Here is a 17,500-nt window from a genome sequence, read left to right on the forward strand (position 1 = left end):
TTGTCGGCACTTCTGAAGAGGTTTTGAGACATTTCCTACAACTATAGCACCAGTATTGTGCTGCTGAAGCAAATCCTTTTTTTTTGTATTTTTTTTTTGGTGTTTTTTGTTTTTTTGTTTGTTTTTGGGTTTTTTTTTTTGTTTGTTGTTTTTTTTTTTTTTTTTTTTTTGTTGTTTTTTTTTTTGGGTGTTTGTTTTTTGTTTTGTTTTTTTGTTTTTTTTTGTTTTTTTTTGTTTTGTTGGGGTTGTTTTTTTTTTTTTTGTTTTTTTTGTTGTTTTTTTTTTTTTTTGTTTGTTTTGGGTTTGGGTTTTTTTTTTGGTTTTTTGTTTTTTTTGGTGTTTTGTGGTTTTTTTTTTTTTTTTGTTTGTTTTTGTTGTTTTGTTTTTTTTTTGTTTGTTTTTGTTTTTGTTGGTGGTTTTGTTGGTGTTTTTTTTGTTTTTGGTGGTTTTTTGTTTGTTGTTTTTTTTTGTGATTTTGGTTTGAGTTTTGTGGTGGCAATTTTTTTGTATTTTTTTGCGACATTTTCGCGAAAAAAACTTTTCTAAAAATATGCAAATTCTGCCCTTTTCGGGTTTTGTCTGCACTTCTGAAGAGGTTTTGAGACATTTCCCACAACTTTAGCAACAGTATTGTGCGCCTGAAGCAAGGTCGTTTTTGAAATTTTTGCGTAAGCCCCCCCCCCTTACGACATTTTCGCGAATAAAGTTTTCCAAAAATGTTTAAATTCTGCCCTTTTTGGGTTTTATGGGCACTTCTGAGGAGATTTTGAGACATTTCCCACAACTTTAGCAACAGTATTGTGCGGCTGAAGCAAGTTCGTTTTTGAAATTTTTGCGTAAGGCCCCCCCCTTACGACATTTTCGCGAAATAAAGTTTTCTAAAAATATACAATTCTGCCCTTTTCGGGTTTTGTCTGCACTTCTGAAGAGGTTTTGAGACATTTCCCACAACTTTAGCAACAGTAGTGTGCGCCTGAAGCAAGTTCGTTTTTTTAAATTTTTGCATAAGCCCCCCCCCTTACGACATTTTCGCAAAATAAAGTTTTCCAAAAATATGCAAATTCTGCCCTTTTCGGGTTTTGTCGGCACTTCTGAAGAGGTTTTGAGACATTTCCCACAACTTTAGCAACAGTATTGTGCGCCTGAAGCAAGTTCGTTTTTGAAATTTTTGCGTAAGGCCCCCCCCTTACGACATTTTCGTGAAATAAATTTTTCCAAAAATATGCAAATTCTGCCCTTTTCGGGTTTTGTCGGCACTTCTGAAGAGGTTTTGAGCCATTTCCCACAACTTCAGCAACAGTATTGTGCGGCTGAAGCAAGTTCGTTTTTTGAAATTTTTGCGTAAGGCCCCCCCTTACGACATTTTCGCGAAATAAAGTTTTCCAAAAATATGCATTTTCTAACATTTTAAGGTTTTGTCGGCACTTCTGAAGAGGTTTTGAGACATTTCCTACAACTATAGCACCAGTATTGTGCTGCTGAAGCAAATCCTTTTTTTGGATTTTTTTGCGACATTTTCGCGAAAAAAACTTTTCCAAAAATATGCATTTTTAGCCCTTTTCGGGTTTTGTCGGCACTTCTGAAGAGGTTTTGAGACATTTCCCACAACTTTAGCAACAGTATTGTGCGCCTGAAGCAAGTTGTTTTTTTAAATTTTTGCGTAGGGCCCCCCCCTTACAACATTTTCGTGAAATAAAGTTTTCCGAAAAATATGCATTTTCTGCCATTTTCAGGTTTTGTCGGCACTTCTCAAAGAGGTTTTGAGACATTTCCTACAAATATAGCAACAGTATTGTGCTGCTGAAGCAAGTTTGTTTTTTGAAATTTTTGCGTAAGGCCCCACCCTTACGACATTTTCGCGAAAAAAAGTTTTCCAAAAATATTTAAATTCTGCCCTTTTTGGGTTTTTTTGGCACTTCTGATGAGGTTTTGAGACATTTCCCACAACTTTAGCAACAGTATTGTGCGGCTGAAGCAAGTTCGTTTTTTGAAATTTTTGCGTAATTTTCGCGAAAAAAAGTTTTTAAAAAATATGCATTTTCTGCCCTTTTCAGGTTTTGCCGTCACTTCTGAAGAGGTTTTGAGACATTTCCCACAACTTAAGCAACAGTATTGTGCGGCTGAAGCAAGTTCGTTTTTTGAAATTTTTGCGTAAGGCCCCCCCCTTACGACATTTTCGCGAAAAAAAGTTTTCCAAAAATATTTAAATTCTGCCCTTTTTGGGTTTTATGGGCACTTCTGAGGAGATTTTGAGACATTTCCCACAACTTTAGCAACAGTATTGTGCGGCTGAAGCATGTTCGTTTTTTTAAATTTTTGCGTAAGCCCCCCCCCTTACGACATTTTCGCGAAATAAAGTTTTCCAAAAATATGCAAATTCTGCCCTTTTCGGGTTTTGTCGGCACTTCTGAAGAGGTTTTGAGACATTTCCCACAACTTTAGCAACAGTATTGTGCGGCTGAAGCAAGTTCATTTTTTGAAATTTTTGCGTAAGGCCCCCCCCTTACGACATTTTCGCGAAAAAAAGTTTTCCAAAAATATTTAAATTCTGCCCTTTTTGGGTTTTATGGGCACTTCTGAGGAGATTTTGAGACATTTCCCACAACTTTAGCAACAGTATTGTGCGGCTGAAGCAAGTTCGTTTTTTGAAATTTTTGCGTAAGGCCCCCCCCTTACGACATTTTCGCGAAATAAAGTTTTCTAAAAATATACAAATTCTGCCCTTTTCGGGTTTTGTCGGCACTTCTGAAGAGGTTTTGAGACATTTCCCACAACTTTAGCAACAGTATTGTGCGCCTGAAGCAAGTTTTTTTTTTTTTTTTTTTGCGTAAGCCCCCCCCCTTACGACATTTTCGCAAAATAAAGTTTTCCAAAAATATGCAAATTCTGCCCTTTTCGGGTTTTGTCGGCACTTCTGAAGAGGTTTTGAGACATTTCCCACAACTTTAGCAACAGTATTGTGCGGCTGAAGCAAGTTCGTTTTTTGAAATTTTTGCGTAAGCCCCCCCCCCCCCTTACGACATTTTCGCGAAATAAAGTTTTCTAAAAATATGCAAATTCTGCCCTTTTCGGGTTTTGTCGGCACTTCTGAAGAGGTTTTGAGACATTTCCCACAACTTTAGCAACAGTATTGTGCGCCTGAAGCAAGTTCGTTTTTTTTTATTTTTGCGTAAGCCCCCCCCTTACGACATTTTCGCGAAATAAAGTTTTCCAAAAATATGCAAATTCTGCCCTTTTTGGGTTTTGTCGGCATTTCTGAAGAGGTTTTGAGACATTTCCCACAACTTTAGCAACAGTATTGTGCGGCTGAAGCAAGTTCGTTTTTTGAAATTTTTGCGTAAGGCCCCCCCCTTAGGACATTTTCGCGAAAAAAAGTTTTCCAAAAATATTTAAATTCTGCCCTTTTTGGGTTTTGTCGGCACTTCTGAAGAGATTTTGAGACATTTCCCACAACTTTAGCAACAGTATTGTGCGGCTGAAGCAAGTTCGTTTTTTTACATTTTTGCGTAAGCACCCCCCCTTACGACATTTTCGCGAAATAACGTTTTCCAAAAATATGAAAATTCTGCCCTTTTCGGGTTTTGTCGGCACTTCTGAAGAGGTTTTCAGACATTTCCCACAACTTTAGCAACAGTATTGTGCGGCTGAAGCAAGTTCGTTTTTTTACATTTTTGCGTAAGCACCCCCCCTTACGACATTTTCGCGAAATAACGTTTTCCAAAAATATGAAAATTCTGCCCTTTTCGGGTTTTGTCGGCACTTCTGAAGAGGTTTTCAGACATTTCCCACAACTTTAGCAACAGTATTGTGCGGCTGAAGCAAGTTCGTTTTTTGAAAATTTTGCGTAAGGCCCCCCCCCCTTATGACATTTTCTTGAAATAAAGTTTTCCAAAACTATGCATTTTCTGACATTTTCAGGTTTTGTCGGCACTCCTGATGAGATTTTGAGAAATTTCCTACAACTATAGCACCAGTATTGTGTTGCTGAAGCAAATTCTTTTTTGGGATTTTTTGCGTAAGGCCCCCCCCTTACGACATTTTCGTGAAATAAAGTTTTCCAAAAATATGCATTTTCTGCCATTTTCGGGTTTTGTCGGCACTCCTGATGAGATTTTGAGAAATTTCCTACAACTATAGCACTAGTGTTGCGCGGCTGAAACAAATTCGTTTTTTGGAATTTTTGCGTAAGGCCCCCCCTTACGACTTTTTCAACAAAATAAGTTTTCCAAAAATATGCATATTCTGCCATTTTCAGGCTACGTCGGCACTCCTGATGAGGTTTTGAGACATTTCCTACAACTATAGCACCAGTATTGTGCTGCTGAAGCAAGTTCGTTTTTCGGATCTTTTGCGTAAGGCCCCCCCCCTTACGACATTTTCGTGAAATCAAGTTTTCCAAAAATATGCATATTCTGCCATTTTCAGGCTATGTCGGCACTCCTGAAGAGGTTTTGAGACATTTCCTACAACTATAGCACCAGTATTGTGCTGCTGAAGCAAGTTAGTTTTTTGGATCTTTTGCGTAAGGCCCCCCCCTTACGACATTTTCGTGTAATCAAGTTTCCCAAAACTATACATTTTCCGGGTTTTGTCGGCACTCCTGATGAGGTTTTGAGACATTTCCTACAACTATAAGACCAGTATTGTGCTGCTGAAGCAAGTTCGTTTTTTGGATTTTTTGCGTAAGGCCCCCTCTTACGACATTTTCGACGAATTACGTTTTCCAAAAATATGCATTTTCTGCCATTTTCAGGCTATGTCGGCCCTCCTGATGAGGTTTTGAGACCTTTCCTACAACTATAGCACCAGTATTGTGCTGCTGAAGCAATTTCATTTTTTGGATTTTTTGCGTAAGGCCCCCCCTTACGACATCTTCGTGAATTTTTTTTTCTCCCAAAATTTGCATTTTCTGCCATTTTCAGGTTTTATCTGCACTCCTGATGAGATTTTGAAACATTTCCTACGACTATAGCACTAGTATTGTGCGGCTGAAGCAAATTCGTTTTGTGGAATTTTTGCGTAAAGCCCCCCCTTACGACATTTTCAACAAAATAAGTTTTCCAAAAATATGCATATTCTGCCATTTTCAGGTTTTGCCGGCACTCCTGAAGAGGTTTTGAGACATTTCCTACAACTATAGCACTAGTATTGTGCGGCTGAAGCAAGTTCGTTTTTTGGATTTTTTGCGTAAGGCCACCCCCTTACGACATTTTTGTGAAATAAAGTTTTCCAAAAATATGCATTTTCTGCCCTTTTCAGGTTTTGCCGGCACTCCTGAAGAGGTTTTGAGACATTTCCTACAACTATAGCACTAGTATTGTGCGGCTGAAGCAAGTTCGTTTTTTTGGATTTTTTGCGTAAGGCCACCCCCTTACGACATTTTTGTGAAATAAAGTTTTCCAAAAATATGCATTTTCTGCCATTTTCAGACTTTGTCGGCAATCCTGATGATATTTTGAGACTTTTCCTACAACTACAGCACCAGTATTGTGCTGCTGAAGCAAGTTCGTTTTTTGGATTTTTTGCGTAAGGCCCCCTCTTATGACATTTTCGCGAAAAAAAGTTTTCCAAAAATATGCATTTCCTGCCATTTTCAGGCTTTGTCGGCACTCCTGAAGAGGTTTTGAGACATTTCCTACAACTGTATCACCAGTGTTGTGCGGCTAAAGCAAGTTCGTTTTTTGGATTTTTTGCGTAAGGCCCCCAACTTACGACATTTTCGTGAAATAAAGTTTTCCAAAAATATGCATTTTCTGCCATTTTCGGGTTTTGTCGGCACTCCTGGTGAGGTTTTGGGACATTTCCTACAACGACAGGACCAGTATTGTGCGGCTGAAGCAAATTCGTTTTTCGGATCTTTTGCGTAAGGCCCCCCACTTACGACATTTTCGTGAAATCTTTTTTTCCAAAAATATGCATTTTCTGCCATTTTCAGGCTTTGGCGGCACTCCTGATGAGGTTTTGAGACATTTCCTACAACTATAGCACCAATATTGTGCTGCTGAAGCAAGTTCGTTTTTCGGATCTTTTGCGTAAGGCCCCCCCCTTACGACAATTTCGTGAAATACAGTTTTCCAAAACTATGCATTTTCTGACATTTTCAGGCTGTCGGCACTCCTGATGAGGTTTTGAGACATTTCCTACAACTATAGCACTAGTATTGCGCGGCGGAAGCAAGTTCGTTTTTTGGAATTTTTGCGTAAAGCCCCCCCTTATGACATTTTCAACAAAATAAGTTTTCCAAAAATATGCATATTCTGCCATTTTCAGGCTATGTCGGCACTCCTGATGAGGTTTTGAGACATTTCCTACAACTATAGCACCAGTATTGTGCTGCTGAAGCAAGTTCGTTTTTCGGATCTTTTGCGTAAGGCCCCCCCCTTACGACATTTTTGTGAAATAAAGTTTTCCAAAACTATGCATTTTCTGACATTTTCAGGTTTTGTCGGCACTCCTGATGAGAATTTTGAGAAATGTCCTACAACTATAGCACCAGTATTGTGCTGCTGAAGAAATTTCTTTTTTTGGATATTTTGCGTAAGGCCCCCCCCCCCCTTACGACATTTTTGTGAAATAAAGTTTTCCAAAAATATGCATTTTATGCCATTTTCAGGCTTTGTCGGCAATCCTGATGAGGTTTTGAGACTTTTCCTACAACTATAGCACCAGTATTGTGCGGCTGAAGCAAGTTCGTTTTTTGACATTTTTGCGTAAGGCCCCCCCCCATACGACATTTTCGTGAAATCTTTTTTTCCAACAATATGCATTTTCTGCCATTTTCAGGCTTTGTCGGCACTCCTGATGAGATTTTGAGAAATTTCCTACAACTATAGCACCAGTATTGTGCGCCTGAGGCAAGTTTTTTTGGGGGGGATTTTTTGCGTAAGGCTCCCCCTTACGACATTTTCGTGAATTTTTTTTTTCCAAAAATATGCATTTTCTGCCATTTTCAGGCTTTTTCGGCAATCCTGATGAGGTTTTGAGACATTTCCTACAACTTTATCACCAGCATTGTGCTGCTGAGGCAAATTCGTTTTTTAGATTTTTTGCGTAAGGCCCCCCCTTACGACATTTTCAACAAAATAAGTTTTCCAAAAATATGCATATTCTGCAATTTTCAGGCTACGTCGGCACTCCTGATGAGATTTTGAGACATTTCCTACGACTATAGCACCAGTATTGTGCGGTTGAAGCAGGTTTGTTTTTTTGAATTGTTGCGTAAGGCCCCCCTCTTACGACATTTTCGCGAAAAAAAGTTTTCCAAAAATATGCATTTTCTGCCCTTTTCAGGTTTTGCCGGCACTCCTGAAGAGGTTTTGAGACATTTCCTACAACTATATCACCAGTATTGTGCGGCTGAAGCAAGTTCGTTTTTTGGAATTTTTGCGTAAGGCCCCCCCCCTTATGACATTTTCGACAAAATAAGTTTTCCAAAAATATGCATTTTCTGCCATTTTCAGGCTGTGTCAGCACTCCTGATGAGGTTTTGAGACATTTCCTACAACTATAGCACCAGTATTGTGTGGCTGAGGCAAGTTTTTTTATTTTTATTTTTGCGTAAGACCCCCCCCTTACGACATTTTCTCGAAATAAAGTTTTCCAAGAATGTGCATTTTTTTTTGCCATTTTCGGGTTTTGTCGGCACTCCTGAAGAGGTTTTGAGACATTTCCTACAACTATAGCACTAGTATTGCGCGGCTGAAGCAAATTCGTTTTTTGGAATTTTTGCGTAAGGCCCCCCTTACGACATTTTCAACAAAATAAGTTTTCTAAAAATATGCATATTCTGCCATTTTCAGGCTACGTCGGCACTCCTGGTGAGGTTTTGAGACATTTCCTACAACTATAGCACCAGTATTGTGCTGCTGAAGCAAGTTAGTTTTTTGGATTTTTTGCGTAAGGCCCCCCCCCCCTTACGACATTTTCGTGAAATAAAGTTTTCCAAAAATATGCATTTTATGCCATTTTCAGGCTATGTCGGCACTCCTGATGAGGTTTTGAGACATTTCCTACAACTATAGTACCAATATTGTGCGGCTGAAGCAAGTTTGTTTTTTTGAATTGTTGCGTAAGGCCCCTTACGACATTTTCGCGAAATAAAGTTTTCCAAAAATATGCATTTTCTGCCCTTTTCAGGTTTTATCGGCACTCCTGATGAGATTTTGAAACATTTTCTACGACTATAGCACCAGTATTGTGCTGCTGAAGCAAGTTCGTTTTTTGGATTTTTTGCGTAAGGCCCCCCCCTTACGACATTTTCGTGAAATACAGTTTTCCAAAAACATGCATTTTATGCCATTTTCAGGCTGTCGGCACTCCTGATGAGGTTTTGAGACATTTCCTACAACTATAGCACCAGTATTGCGCGGCTGAAGCAAGTTGGTTTTTTGGAATTTTTGCGTAAGGCCCCCCCCTTACGACATTTTCAACAAATTAAGTTTTCCAAAAATATGCATATTCTGCCATTTTCAGGCTATGTCGGCACTCCTGATGAGGTTTTGAGACATTTCCTACAACTATAGCACCAGTATTGTGCTGCTGAAGCATTGATTGATTGATTGATTGATACTTTTATTAGTAGATTGCACAGTACAGTACATATTCCGTACAATTGACCACTAAATGGTAACACCCGAATAAGTTTTTCAACTTGTTTAAGTCGGGGTCCACGTTAATCAATTCATGGTAATTTTGAGGGCCATCCCCTTACGACATTTTCGTGAAATACAGTTTTCCAAAAATATGCATTTTATGCCATTTTCAGGCTGTCGGCACTCCTGATGAGGTTTTGAGACATTTCCTACAACTGTATCACCAGTATTGTGCTGCTGAAGCAAGTTCGTTTTTTGAATTTTTGCGTAAGGCCCCCCCCCCCCCCCCCCCTTACAAAATTTTCGTGAAATAAAGTTTTCCAAAAATATGCATTTTATGCCATTTTCAGGCTATGTTGGCACTCCTGATGAGGTTTTGAGACATTTCCTACGACTATAGCACCAGTATTATGCTGCTGAAGCAAGTTAGTTTTTTGGATTTTTTGCGTAAGGCACCCCCTTACGACATTTTCGTGAAATAAAGTTCTCCAAAAATATGCATTTTCTGCCATTTTCAGGTTTTTTTCGGCACTCATGATGAGATTTTGAGACATTTCCTACAACTATATCACCAGTATTGAGCGGCTGAAGCAAGTTTGTTTTTGGGAGTTTTTGCGTGAGAACCCCCCCCCCCTACGACATTTTCGTGAAATAAAGTTTTCCAAAAATATGCATTTTCTACCATTTTCAGGCTACGTCGGCACTCCCGATGAATGAGGTTTTGAGACATTTCCTACAACTATATCACCAGTATTGTGCGGCTGAAGCAAGTTTGTTTTTTTTAATTTTTGCGTAAGGCCCCCCCCTTACGACATTTTCTCGAAATAAAGTTTTCCAAATATATGCATTTTTTGCCATTTTCGGGTTTTGTCGGCACTCCTGAAGATGTTTTGAGACATTTCCTACAACTATATCACCAGTATTGCGCGGCTGAAGCAAGTTTGTTTTTGGGAATTTTTGCGTAAGGCCCCCCCCCCCCCCCCCCTACGACATTCTCGCGAAATAAAGTTTTCCAAAAATATGCATTTTCTGCCCTTTTCAGGTTTTGCCGGCACTCCTGAAGAGGTTTAGGGACATTTCCTACAACTATATCACCAGAATTGTGCGGCTAAAGCTAGTTGGTTTTTTGGAATTTTTGCGTAAGGCCCCCCCCTTACGACATTTTCAACAAATTAAGTTTTCCAAAAATATGCATATTCTGCCATTTTCAGCTGATGTCGGCTCTCCTGATGAGGTTTTGAGACATTTCCTACAACTATAGCACCAGTATTGTGCGGCTGAAGCAAGTTCGTTTTTTGGATCTTTTGCGTAAGGCCCCCCCCCCCCTTACGACATTTTCGTGAAATAAAGTTTTACAAAAATATGCATTTTCTGCCATTTTCGGGTTTTGTCAGCACTTTTGATGAGATTTTGAGACGTTTCCTACAACTATAGGACCAGTATGGTGCTGCTGAAGCAAGTTTGTTTTTTGGATTTTTTGTGTAAGGCCCCCCCCCCCTTACAACATTTTCGAGAAAAAAAGTTTCCCAAAAATATGCATTTTCTGCCCTTTCCGGGTTTTGCCGGCACTTCTGAAGAGGTTTTGAGACATTTCCTACAACTATAACAACAGTATTGCGCGGCTGAAGCAAGTTCGTTTTTTGGAATTTTTGCATAAGGCCCACCCCTTACGACATTTTCGTGAAATAAATTTTCCAAAAATATGCATTTTCTGCCTTTTTCGGGTTTGTCGGCACTTCTGAAGAGGTTTTGAGACATTTCCTACAACTATAGCACCAGTATTGTGCTGCTGAAGCAAGTTCGTTTTTTGGATTTTTTTGCGGAAGGCCCCTCCCTCACGACATTCTCGAGAAAAAAAGTTTTCAAAAAATATGAATTTTCTGCTATTTTCAGGCTTTGTCGGCACTCCTGATGAGGTTTTGAGACATTTCCCATCTTTTCTTTATATCATGACCGACTACCTTGAGCTTGGAATGCAGGAGTAGCAATACTCCTTCTTCCTATCTCTTTCTGTCTCCAGCTGAAGAAAATAATAGATATGGGTTTTTGCTTTGAAGGGTGGGGGCTATTGGCGTATTGAAAAAGACAAGACTTCCGTAGTGTTGTCAGATCAACTAGGCGATGCGAATTGAATGTGTTGTTTTTAGGTTGGTCCCTCCAAAGCTTTGGAATAAATTGCAAAATACCTATTCTGTTCAGGGTTATCATTTTAAACCAGCTTATTTGTCATCAAAAGAACTTGGGATTTTCAGGCTTTGTCGGCACTCCTGATGAGGTTTTGATACATTTCCTACAACTATATCACCAGTATTGTGCTGCTGAAACAAGTTTGTTTTTTGGATTTTTTGTGTAAGGCCCCTCCCTCACGACATTTTCGCGAAAAAATGTTTTCCAAAAATATGCATTTTCTGCCCTTTTCGGGTTTTGCCGGCACTTCTGAAAAGGTTTTGAGACATTTCCTACAACTATAGCGCCAGTATTGTGCGGCTGAAGCGAGATCGTTTTTTGGAATTTTTGCATAAGGCAAACATTTTTGCAAACTTTTTTTTCCCAAAATATGCATTTTCTGCCATTTTCGGGTTTTGTTGGTGTGTTTTGCATTCTTACCATCATCCTTTGTAATTAATTGAAATGGGTGTCATTTTCTTGTTGATTGGACTTTTTTTTTTTTTTAATATATCTACAAAGTTCATTGAGCAGGTTTGTGTTTTTTGGGGTCTTATAAGTACATGTTGTACTTCATTGTCTTACAAGCACAATTAATGACAGAGTTACTTTTAAGGATGGTGTTAATATTTGGAGGGAATACTGCAACATTGTTGAACTCATGATATCTCGCAGGCCAAATCGAACACTGACTGTAGTTTTGACAAGCCTGGTTTAAACCAAAAAAACAATGCAAATTTATTGTTTTGTGTTTTTCCCATCATTCCTTGTAATTAATTGAAATGGGTGTCATTTTTTTATTAATTTTCTATGTTGATTGGACGGTTTTGTTTTGTTTTTATTACAATATCTACAAAGTCCAATGAGCAGGTTGTGTTTTTTTGTGTATGTTTTTTCTGCGCCATGACTAGGGAAGGTTGTTTGGATTGGGTTTTATAAGTGCATGTTGTACTTCACTATCTTAGAAGCACAATTAATGATAGACGTACTTTAATGGATATTTCTAACATTTGGGGGAATACTGCAACATTGTTGAACTCATGACGTCTCGCAGGCCCAATCGAACAAGGGCTGTAGTTTGGACAACCATGGTTTAAACAAAAAAAACAATGCAAATTTCGTGTTTTGGGGTTTTCCCATCATCCCTTGTAATTAATTGAAATGGGTGTCTTTTTTTAATGTTTATTGGATGTTTTTTTTGTTTTTTTCTTACAATAACTAGAAAGTACAATGAGCAGGTTGTGGGGTTTTTTGGGTGTGTTTTTTCTGTGCCATGACTAGCGAAGGTTGTTTGAATTGGGTCCTATAAGTATATGCAGTACTTCATTGTTCTACAAGCACAATTAATGGCAGTTACTTTTATGGATATTGCTAACATTTGGGGGGAATACTGTAGGCCAAATTGAACAGGGGCTGTAGTTTGGACAACCCTGGTTTAAACCAAAAAAACAATGCAAATTTAGTGTTTTGCGTTTTTCCCATCGTCCCTTGTAATTATTTTAAAGGGGTGTCATTTTTTTTCATGTCGATTGGGCTTTTTTTTTTATACTGTAATATCTACAAAGTCCATTGAGCAGGTCCGTTGTTTTTTAGTGGGTGTTTTTTCTGCGCCATGACTAGGGAAGGTTGTTTGAATTGGGTCTTATAAGTAATGTTGTACTCCAGTCTTACAAGTACAATTAATGATAGACTTACTTTAATGATATTTCCAACATTTGGGGGGGGAATACTTTAACAATTTTATGAGGTCTGATTTACTTTTTATTAAGTTTTGTGTGATGCAACTGAAATCCCGTCATCAAAAGTGACTGTTTTAACTTTGTCGACCGGAGTTCAACCCTCTCCTGAGCAGAAATGTGCAGTCCAAGCAACACACCGCGCTAACCCTAAAAGGGTTCTAATCATCACAGTCCTACAAAGACACACTCCGCGGCAGCAGCAGCGCGGTTGCGCGCAGCCTGATGCAGGCATTCATTAAAACTGGTATTTGGCATGATTAATGATTGTTGCAATTTGGGGGAGAACAAGTGGAGACTCTGTTGGGGGTTTGGGGAGGATAATTGGCTTGAATTGCGTAACGATGTAGGTGGTCTCTTATTCTCCAACTTGCCCTGTCATGTTGTGCCGGGCTCTGATGTCTCTGGGGGAACAACTCTGTAGACTTCATTTCCTGCAACGCACTGCAATGTTTCTCTTTTCTTTCGAGGCCCCGGCCTTTACGTCGTCATTTCGCATTTGTTTCATCAAACACAATTTCGCTCTGTCTGCTTTAATGAAGCGATAATTCCATGATAATTAACGTAATCCCGCACCAAAAGCAAATTTACCTAATGACCGTTGTGATAGCGAGTGCTAACGCACAAGGGAGTGCCTCCCCGCTGTAGGAAAAGCGCTCGGCGGTGAAATAGAATAATTTGACGATGGACTGAAGGTGTGCTCGTCATGTTTAGTTCCGTTAAAACAAAATTGGTCTGGATTTAGACCAGTGTTTATCAACCTTTTTTAGCGTTGAAAAAATCCGGAGGCACAACACCAGCAAAAACCATTAAAAAAAAACAAAAAAACTCTGCATAATAACAAAATGGGTAATATTAAAAAAATGGATAGATGTTGATAGTCCAACTGATACTGACTGGTATACACAAGCTATGGAGATGATATCAGTAGAAAAAAAACTGCATTTAGTTTAGATAAAAATGAGTCATATATTGGAATATGGGATCCATTATTAAAATTTGTTTTAAATATTAAATGAACCAAAATATGACTTATTATAGCTTTGTGTAAAATATTGGACACAGTGTGTTATCAAGCTTATGAGATGCGATGCATTGTTCATTTATTTTTTTCTATTAACGTTTTTAATGATAATATCAATGAGGGATTTTTAATCACTGCAATTTTGAAATTGTTACTAATATTGATAATAATCATTTTTGTTTCACTACTTTTAGATTGTACCGTGTCATGGTTGTGTGTCCTCAATTGCTCCGTTTATTGCTATTCTGAATGTTGCTGGGTCGGGTTTGGTTTTGGAATTTGATTGCATGATTATGTATTGCCTTGTTGGATTGATTGATGAATTCGTTTAAAAAAAAAAAAAAAACCCGAAACTCTAACAGTAAAAAGTCGTTGTCGCAATTGTTGGATATGACTTTAAACCATAACCTACCATGCATCAACATAGCTCAAGTGTTTTAGTTTTTGTCTTGCGCTCCTATGTTGGTGACTTTTTCTTTTTTTGGGGCATTTTCCTGTAGCAGTTTCATGTCTTCCTTTGAGCGATATTTCCCGCATCTGCTTTGTTTTAACAATCTAAAATATTTCAGTTTTTATCGTTCTTTGTGAGGACATGGTTGATTGTCATGTCATGTAAGTCTTTGCTGTCGTCCAGCATTCTGTTTTTGTTTACTTTCTACCCGTTCTGTTTTAGTTTCGTTCTGCATCGCCTTCCTTAAGCTTCAAAGCCTTTTCTTAAGAGCACTCACCTTTTGTTTATTTTTGGTTTACGCATTAGACACCTTTTTACCTGCACACTGCCCTCCGCTGTTTCTGACATCTACCAAGCAATTAGCTACCGGCTGCCACCTACTGATATGGAAGAGTACTGACCTCCTTAATCATCTTTGTCCCTGACGAAACATTAGGCTTCGACGATCTGCCTCCATCTGGACCGGTGTTGAGCAACATGCTGTGCCTCGCCCCAGGTTGGGTTCATCTCCTTCAGCTCAGCTGCCTTGCTTCCTTTTCCCAGGAGTCCAACGTAGTGAGATCTTGGGGATGCGGTCTTGGTCCATCCTGAGAACACACCAAAGCCATTGGAATCAGCGGCATTTGATTTCTAGCACATACTTGCCAACGCTCCCGAATTTTCCGGGAGACTCCCGAATTTCAGTGCCTCTCCCGAAAATCTACCGGGAAAACCATTCTCCCGAATTTCTTCCGGTTTCGACCAGGGTGAGGACAGCCTGCCGTCACGTCCACTTTTCCTCCATATAAACAGCGTTGCCGGCCCAGTCACGTTATAAAATCTCCGGCTTTTAGAGCTCAGTGCGCAACTGCAAAAACACAACAAGAAGGAGACTATTATATAGGTCTCCGTTATCCATAGCTTTATCAATAACCCTAAAGTAGGCAGTGATGGAGATAGATATCTACATATATCCATATTTAAAAAATATTTATTTTCTTTAGTCATATTTGAAATAGCTAGTGTTCCATCTTGTACTCTTTTTATCTTTTCTTTATATCATGACCGACTACCTTGAGCTTGGAATGCAGGAGTAGCAATACTCCTTCTTCCTATCTCTTTCTGTCTCCAGCTGAAGAAAATAATAGATATGGTTTTTTGCTTGGAAGGGTGGGGGCTATTGGCGTATTGAAAAAGACAAGACTTCCGTAGTGTTGTCAGATCAACTAGGCGATGCGAATTGAATGTGTTGTTTTTTAGGTTGGTCTCTCCAAAGCTTTGGAATAAATTGCAAAATACCTATTCTGTTCAGGATTATCATTTTAAACCAGTTTATGTGTCATCAAAAGAACTTGGGATTGACCAGCAACTTAAATCCCCTCGGAAGAACATCTGGTCCAAACGCAACAGCAGGCACACAGCTATTGCTCAGCGTGTGTTTATTCCAGCCGGCACGTTAATACACTGACACACAACATCCGGATTCCCATCATGCATTGGTTCAAAACTACGGCAAGTGGTAATGTCCAAAAACATAACAGAGACAAAGCAGAAGACCGAAGAATAGACAGTCATGGCGACGACAAGTAAGAAGAAGTAAATAAATAAATGATAAATGGGTTGTACTTGTATAGCGCTTTTCTACCTTCAAGGTTCTCAAAGCGCCTTGACACTACTTCCACATTTACCCATTCACACACACATTCATACACTGATGGAGGGAGCTGCCATGCAAGGCGCTAACCAGCACCCATCAGGAGCAAGGGTGAAGTGTCTTGCTCAGGACACGACGGACGTGACGAGGTTGGTACTAGGTGGGGATTGAACCAGGGACCCTCGGGTTGCGTATGGCCACTCTCCCACTGCGCCACGCCGTCCCGTAGTACGCTTGCAAGTTCCAAAAATGATTGTAAACAAGAATTTCAGCTAATTCAGGACAGATCGAAGGGAAAAGAGGTATGCTAGGGTGAGGTGGAAGATTCCAGACTCTGGTGGATTTGTTGAAGGCACTTTTGTGTGTGCCACACAGCGATGCATCAACAGAGAGGATGTTCAGCATGGTGAGAAAGATAGTGACAGAGAATAGAAATAGGATGGACAATTCAACCTTAAACTCACTTCTTTCCTGCAAATTATATGTCACAGATGCTGCCCATACCTATGCTCCTTCAAAGGCTGTGCTACTGGCTGCAAAGCATTGCACTTTCAAATACAACAAAGAGTACGAGTGTTATGTGTGTGTATGTGTTGTTTGGATTGGGTCTTATTAGTACATGTTGTACTTCATTGTCCTACACGTACAATAATGACAGAGTTACTTTTATGGACATGCAACATTATGGAACTCATGACGTCTTGCAGGCCAAATCGAACAGGGACTGTATTTTGGACAACCCTGGTTCAAACCAAAAAAACTATGCACATTTAGCGTTGTGCATTTTTCCCATCATCCCTTGTAATTAATTGGTGTCATGTTTTGTTTTATGTTGATTGGATGTTGGCTTCACAGTGGCAGAGGGGTTAGTGCGTCTGCCTCACAACACGAAGGTCCTGCAGTCCTGGGTTCAAATCCAGGCTCAGGAACTTTCTGTGTGGAGTTTGCATGTTCTCCCCGTGAATGCGTGGGTTCGCTCCGGGTACTCCGGCTTCCTCCCACTTCCAAAGACATGCACCTGGGGATAGGTTGATTGGCAACACTAAATTGGCCCTAGTGTGTGAATGTGAGTGTGAATGTTGTCTATCTGTGTTGGCCCTGCGATGAGGTGGCGACTTGTCCAGGGTGTACCCCGCCTTCCGCCCGACTGAAGCTGAGATAGGCGCCAGCGCCCCCCGCGACCCCGAAAGGGAATAAGCGGTAGAAAATGGATGGATGGATGATTGGATGTTTTTTGTTTTTTTTTATAATACCCATGAAGTCCAATGAGCAGGTTGGGTTTTTTTGTGTGTTTTTTGTGCGCCATGACTAGGGAAGGTTGTTTGGTTTGGGTCTTATACGTACATGTTGCACTTGTTTTGATATTTCCAACATTTGGGGAACACAGAAATTCAAGTATTTTATATATATATATATATATATATATATATGAGTAGGACAGGTTGTTTGGTGTGGGTCTTATAAGTACATGTTGTATTTTTTTTGATATTTCCAACATTTGGGGAACATATTCATATATATTATATATATATATATATATATATATATGTATATATATAGGCCAAGTAGAAATACTTGAATTCCAGTGTTCCCCAAATGTTGGAAATATCAAAAAAAGTACAACATTTACTTATAAGACCCAATCCAAACAACCTTCCCTAGTCATGGCGCACAAAAAAAAAACCACAGCAAAAAAACTTAACCTGCTCATTGGACTTACATACATACACACACACACACACACACACCACACACACCACACACACACACACACACACACACACACACACACACACACGCACACACACACACACACACAGACATATATACATATATATATATATATATATATACACACACACAACACTCCTTTACTCTTACCCTTATGTGTGTGTGTGT

Source organism: Nerophis ophidion, linkage group LG29 (assembly GCF_033978795.1).
Source record: "Nerophis ophidion isolate RoL-2023_Sa linkage group LG29, RoL_Noph_v1.0, whole genome shotgun sequence".
Taxonomy (NCBI): Eukaryota; Metazoa; Chordata; class Actinopteri; order Syngnathiformes; family Syngnathidae; genus Nerophis; species Nerophis ophidion.